This window comes from Phalaenopsis equestris, unplaced genomic scaffold (genome assembly GCF_001263595.1).
Source record: "Phalaenopsis equestris unplaced genomic scaffold, ASM126359v1 Scaffold215991, whole genome shotgun sequence".
NCBI lineage: Eukaryota > Viridiplantae > Streptophyta > Magnoliopsida > Asparagales > Orchidaceae > Phalaenopsis > Phalaenopsis equestris.
Genome location: NW_018234645.1, coordinates 10,641 through 17,519, shown reverse-complemented (window position 1 = coordinate 17,519; position 6,879 = coordinate 10,641). Strand labels below are relative to the sequence as shown.

The following is a 6,879-nucleotide window of genomic DNA, read 5'->3' as shown; positions in this document are numbered from 1 at the left end:
TTTATATCAAAAAATTTTGATTTACCTAATTGTCCACCTAAATTTCATCCTCAATGTAGTGTTACAGGCAATGCAGATTGCAAAAAAATACAAGCAGAGTTGAATTGAGCCGGATCTTGAAGATAAACTTGACATAATGTTTAAGGTGGGTGTGGTGATGGGAAAGCATGCATTCAGCCCGGCAAAGACGGGGTTTGTAGGAATACTAGATGACTTCCCACCAAAGCCGGTAATAGATGATGAAGAAATACATGGTATTAAACAGAGAGAGATGGGGGAGCCAAGCTCACAGTCGAAGAGACCCAGGTTAGGAAGAAGGAAAAAGAAAAGGAAACTTTTGTAAAACATCATTTGATCGGCTCGTAGATGCCTTTTGAGATCGATCGCCTGCTCTAGTTCCGAACAAAATGACCTTAGATTGTGTTGAAACTTTGTCGTATCTTCCTGAAGTAGTTGTAGATAGGCGCTTTCATGCAATGTGTATGAAAAAACTCAAGGATCCAAACCGTAGGGAAATATTCATGGTGATGCAACCAGAACTGCGCGTCAAATATTTGCGTGTTTTAATGGATGAATAAGTTTTTTCTATGTTTTCTTTTGTTGTGTTATGTACTCATGTGTTATTTGTAGTAATGTTTTTTTTTAATTTGTACTTCTACATGATTAATGCATGCCTATAAGTTGAGCTCTATACATTTTTATTGTAACGGGCTTAGTGTTCTCTCTCATTGTTTATTTCTCACTCACTCTATTGATTAGTAATTGTTGAAAAAACAAACATATTTTTTTTCTTCAGAATGGATACGTAGCATGAACGTAGTAAGAGAATGACATGGGCTGCAGCTATTGCCATATTGTTGTTGGATTATTACCGATTCAACGGTGTTCATATACCACGTATGACGTCCAGTTTTGTTGGGATAACTGGGTAGTTGAGAGTTTTGTTGGGGATAAATGAGTTTTGCTGGGGATAAATGGACATCCAATTAGGTTCAACAACATATTTTAAATGACTGCACCTATATTTATGGATCTCCTGCAAGAGTTATCTCCAAATCACAGACTCCAAGGTTCTTCGAGAACGATAAGAAGGAAGGTATTGGCTATAAAACTATATATTTTGTCATAGAATGAATCAATTAGAGGTGCTATGGAGAGATTTCAACATTCATCTACAGGCACTTGTTGGCTTAGCCACTAAAATTGTCAAGCCAGAGGATCCATCATTTGCTAATACTCTAGGACAAATCACAACTGATCCTCGTTACATGCCTTACTTCAAGGTAACTATTGGTTTCTTTACATAAATACCAAAAAATAAATATTTTCCAACCCTATAGAACAGAACTGCATTGGTGCGATTGACAGTACTCACGTTGATGCCCGACTACCTAGTCAGGATAAGGTCGCTTACATTGGACGAAGTCGTTCAACCACTCAAAATGTCATGGCAGTATGTGACTTCAACATGTGTTTCACATATATTATGACGGGTTGGAAATGAAGTGTACATGACAGTCAGATTTTCTCCTATGCAACTAGGAATAGATCACAAGGTTTTCCTCATCCGCCTTCAGGTATGTTTTGATTTATAAAAGTCCTAGTTATATGTATTTATTACAAATAACAATGTCTTCCATAACAAGGAAATACTATTTGGTTGATGCTGGATACGATACTGGATATCCATATGCAGAGGGCTACCTAAAGTCATATCTAGATACTAGATACCATATTCCTGATTTTGAGCGAGCAAGTGACACCATTCGTGGCAGGAAAGAAATGTTTAACAAAAGTCACTCCTCTTTATGCAGGGTAATTGAAAGAACGTTTGAGGTTTGGAAGAAGAAATGGGTCATCCTAAGCGATATGTCGTCATATCCATTTCCAAAGCAGGTGCATATTGTGGTGGCAACAATGACACTTTGATGCACCAAAAATATATGCATTTTTAGACATATATTTTTTACTCATTTTTGGTGATATTGCACTTTAAGAGAATATATTTTTTATGTTTTATTACAGGTTGTTGATTTTTAGCATTTGAAGCAAAAAAGAAGCAAAATGAATACAATTTAGAGTCAAAATGAAGTTTTTGAAGAAATGTTTAGCACTGACGGTGCCATTTGACAGAAAGCGCGGAATTAATTAATGGGCTACTGGAGCCGACGACGCCAATGTCAGTGCAAGGTCTGTTTCTAGAAGATTCAACGAATTTGGATGCTTTTTGAAGAGTTTTTGGATGCATCTCTTTAAAAATCGATATTAGGCACAATTTAGAGCAAAAATTAATCAGAAAAAGCGCCCCCTCCCCCGCCCCCCACCTTGTGTCCATTAGTCCTTCAGTTCCTTAGAGTTTTGAGTTAGTTCTTTGAGTTTTGTGGTGAGTCTAAGTGTGAATTCTTTTCTAAGAGTTGTTGGAGAGGGAGAGAAGCGAGAGATTACTTCTTCCTTACATCTTCTAAGAGAGAATCAAGAGTATTGTAAACAAAGAAATAGTCCAAGAGAGGCTACAAGGGATTTGCTTTGAGAAAAAGTTTCAGATAATTATTGTTTGTTTATTATTGTTGTATAAACTTTCTTTTATACATGAAATTTGTGTTTTATTGTATCTTTCTAATGAATTTTGAGTAGTTTTCTTTATCTTTCTCCCTACTCTCAGATATGATGAAATGAAGAGATAATTTGGATGTGCCAATCTTAAAATATAAAATAAGTTGTGATGATTTTTCAACTCCATTCTAAATTTACTTTTTTATCTGGCCAATTTAAATATTAAAATATGTTGTGAAACATATGATCCGACAAAATGGTGTATGAGTTCTACAACAGAGTGAGAATCACATTTAATCCCATGGAGGAGTTTTTTGTTCATGGAATTAAGTACAAATAAATAAGAAAATATACATTGTTGGGCGTAGATTAGAGATTTTTGGGTGACAGACTAAAAATTATCCTCCCAGCCGAACCACATATTTAAGGACTAAACCTGAGATTAGCCAACGATTCTCTATAACACTAAATAAGGGTAGAGAATTAAAATTGTTTCTATTTGACACAATACATATTTAAATCATTTATCTCATCTCATTTAACTAAAAACTCATTTTAGTGGGAAATATGCTTTTTCATATTAGATAAGTTCATCACATAAACATAGTTTGGTAGTTACTGTTTAACTTTCAAATACAAGCTTGCTAGTAGTTATTAACTTATTTCTGATAGTACCTTAAATATTCGAAATTAGTGATAATATTTTTATTTTATTGCTGTGAGTTTCCTAGTTAATTTATCATTTCAAATTTAAACCTTCATCGTAGGATCGATATTTGGAGCTTAAACAAAAAGTCTTGTATTACTTGATAAAGATACATATACTTGCGAGAATCCAAACATAAATTGCTTAAATTTCTTATTCATAAAATAACACATCATGTTTTTGGCGTCGTTGCAAAGCGAAGTCAACTTTATAAGTTTTGCACAACTATAATTATCGGGGATCACATTTCATAACTTCATCCGACGACATCGTTCACGTTCAGATACGAACTTTAGTATGACTGATAACGCTGAGCTGAATGTCTATAATGAACTATCAAAATTTTTAGTTGGGCCTTCAGTTCCTGAGGATGAGACTGACTGTAATGAATTTGAAGTTCATGACGTTGAGGGTGTGGCTGAGAAGACTGCTCTGAGGGAGTCTATAACAGATGCTATCTATGACAGCTAAACCACCAAGTATTATTTTTTCGTACATTATAGGTTCATTTTGATATGTATTTTTTTTATTTTTTTTTTCAAGATCTAACATTCAATTTTTTTGTTTTTTTTGGGCAGTTATAACAAAATGTCTTCTAAGATTTCGACGACAAACAAAGTTGTTTTGTGTTATTGTGGACTATCAACTCTCTTACTCACATCACATTAGCCTCATAGCAGCGAGACAACAGCGGGAGACAGTTCTAAGGTTATCGCAAGGGTGTTTCAGCTTGTTACAGTTTCTTCCAATGGGCCGACAATCCAATATGTTACACTGCTAGCAGTGATGAGAATCCGATGTTTTCCCAAGTTGATAGTGCAGCTGAGGACAAACGTAGTTAGAGTTTGAAATTGAATATTTTAATATTTTTCATTATAGTTGTACTTGTCTTTATCCTTTTCTTATTTTTTATAATACTCATGTGAGTGTGAGAACTATATGTCATCTTTTAGAATTGATCTGTGATGAGTTCATGCTTCTTCACTATATGCTTCTGTACTATATGTTTCTGTTCTCATTTTAGTTCTGTTGCAAATAGTTTTGCCAAACAGAGGCATAAATATCATTCATACAGCAATAACCATCAATAAATTATTCTGAATAAATTATCCTAAATAACAAACCGACTTATTCTTATAATCTTTAGAGAGTCCCAAACATAACATCAAGTAGGTTTATTGTGATAATCTACGCAATTATCATCAGAATGCCAAACAGACCCTTTCAGTCGTACGCGAGCTGAGCTTTTTAAGAACCGTTCTGACAGCCTTACCTGCACACGGCGCTCACAAGGATCGCCGACTTTGGCTTCCTCTCATTCGGACTTGTTCGAAGCCAAGGCAGCAGACACTTTTCTTCCTCTTCTTCCTCTTCTTCCACCTCTTCTTTTGCACGCATGAGGGCACGACTCCTAATCCTCCCGGAGGAGCAAGCTTTGGCATTGAAATAGGTAAGAGATAAACACAACTGCTTTTTCTTTCATTGTTGTCGCTTCCTTTTCCAGGGGTTTCTTCCTTTACTCACAGACAAGTCGCAAATTGGGGCTTGAAACGAATCCTCCTTCCTTCTTCCTTCTCCTGTGCGGCTTCGTTTCTTCTTCCTCGCTGTTCTGTTTTGATTCTTTCGAGTGAGGGATACGACTGTTATGGTGTAATCGAAGGGATGTGTCGATTTATTATTATTATTATTATCACTACTCTTTTTATTTAATTATTTGCTTAGTTAAAACTTTCAATTATTACACTTACTGCCAATAGGTCCAATTGAATATTAAATTTAAGGCAGTCTCCAGAATCTAGCATACTTTCCACACAATTAATCAACCATTGCTTCACTTCTTTGTTATTTGAAAAATTGTCTTAAAAGCGAAACTGAGAGTTTAAGCAGCAACACATCTTCTCAAAAAAAGTCCATGTTTCTTTTCATTGTTTCAACAATTGAAAGCCGTCCTTTATTTGATGAATCCATCAATTCATAAATTTAATTGCTAGCTGGCTTTTTCTCCCAAACAACTGATCTTAGAAGACTCACAAGAGTAGAAGAGCTTTTAGTACAATGAACAATGTCTCCAAGAATATAAATCAAATATAATAATGGTTCAAGCTTTCATTCCTTTTGTCATTTTAATCTATTGACTAGAACAGCGAATTTCAGATGAATGCATAAATTGTTGCTTTTGCTTTTGTTGTAAGTGCTTTGGAGATTAAAATATGCATAACAAATAGCGAAATTCCTCGACGAAGAAACTCTTCTTCTTTGTAAATGATGTCATCAAATCAATAATCCATGACCACAGATAAACTTCTCCACATCTTTAGCTTTTGAAAGGGTGGTTTGGTGGGTCTTCAACTTTCCATTGCTATCTTCTAGCATCAGCCTATAAGGTCAATACAATTTGTTGCACATAGTGTACAATAAAGATGTTCATTTTCTATTAATCTCTTACTAAAACTCATATAAATTGAACCATTATTTGTTATAATCAAACCTTTTCTGCCTACTTTCTCAATGACTTCATCCAAATAATTTAGCAATAAAAAAAAATTATAATAGTATAAAAAGCATCCATACTTTCATATTCTTTAGTAGTCATGCATTATAAGGGTGCTTTGGTGGATCTTCAACTTTCCATTGCTATCTTCTAGCATAAGCCTATAAGGTCAATACAATGTGTTGCACATAAGATGCTTCATTTTCTATCAATCTCTTACTGAACTTCATGTAAATTGAACCATTATTTGTTGTAATCAAACCTTCAGCCTACTTTTTCAATAATTTCATCCAAATAATTTAATAATAGTTCAAGATTTGTAATAGCATAAAAAACATCCATACTTCCGTATACCTTTGTAATCATGCACTATACGGGCTAACAAAAAAATTTAAGTTTTATCGCAGCCATCTGTCTAATCGTGACATTATGGATCATCCATATTGTTTCCATGCTTTTTTATACTCTCTAAACATCTTGTTGATTGAACCAACCTCATGTTTGAGTATCCATTTATGAGCTTTTTCATTATAATCGGCACAAAACCATGTCTATAATTTTGATTGCTTCAAACATTGGTAACCTACAATTAGGCCAATCTCATAGAAAAATCTATCTCTTGCTCTTTGTGCATTTTTCTTTCCTTTTTCTCCCATTTAAAATTAAGAATGAATTGCCTTAGTTTGTAGTAGTTGTAATACTACTAATCAGACCTGTTAATAGTGGCAAATATAATTTGCCCAAATTTGATTTTCTGCTTTGTATGGTTTATTTAGATGGAGTTGAATAAGTATTTACATGTTCAATCTCATTCAAACCATAATCACATTTAACATTTAAATTTCCAGAATCTTCTCATGCTTCCTTGCATTTTACCGTGAATGTCATTTGGGGCTTTAAGGCTAGATTTAATCCTATTTTGAGTATTGGTTAGATGATACCTCACATTTGTTAATTGGTGTATTGTAGATTTGATTGCATAACCCGCTTCTCGGGTTTATTTGTTGCATGTTGTAAAAATATTTGATTATATATATAAACATAAAGGAATAAACATCCAAACTCTTAATATCCCAATAAACCATGAGCTTCATGTGATTGAACAATAGGATTAGAAAAAAAAAAAAAA

General features: G+C 34.1%; 1 protein-coding gene across 2 annotated transcripts in view; it reads left to right on the top strand.

Annotated features, from left to right (window-relative positions):
• Positions 1-4,445: 4,445 nt before the first annotated feature.
• The window catches only part of LOC110037156 (SNF1-related protein kinase catalytic subunit alpha KIN10-like), a gene marked incomplete at its 3' end in the record, with an annotated part of 13,057 nt that continues 10,623 nt past the window's right edge, over positions 4,446-6,879 (top strand). For both annotated transcript variants that reach the window (XM_020741735.1, XM_020741736.1), the window contains 1 exon segment: positions 4,446-4,709.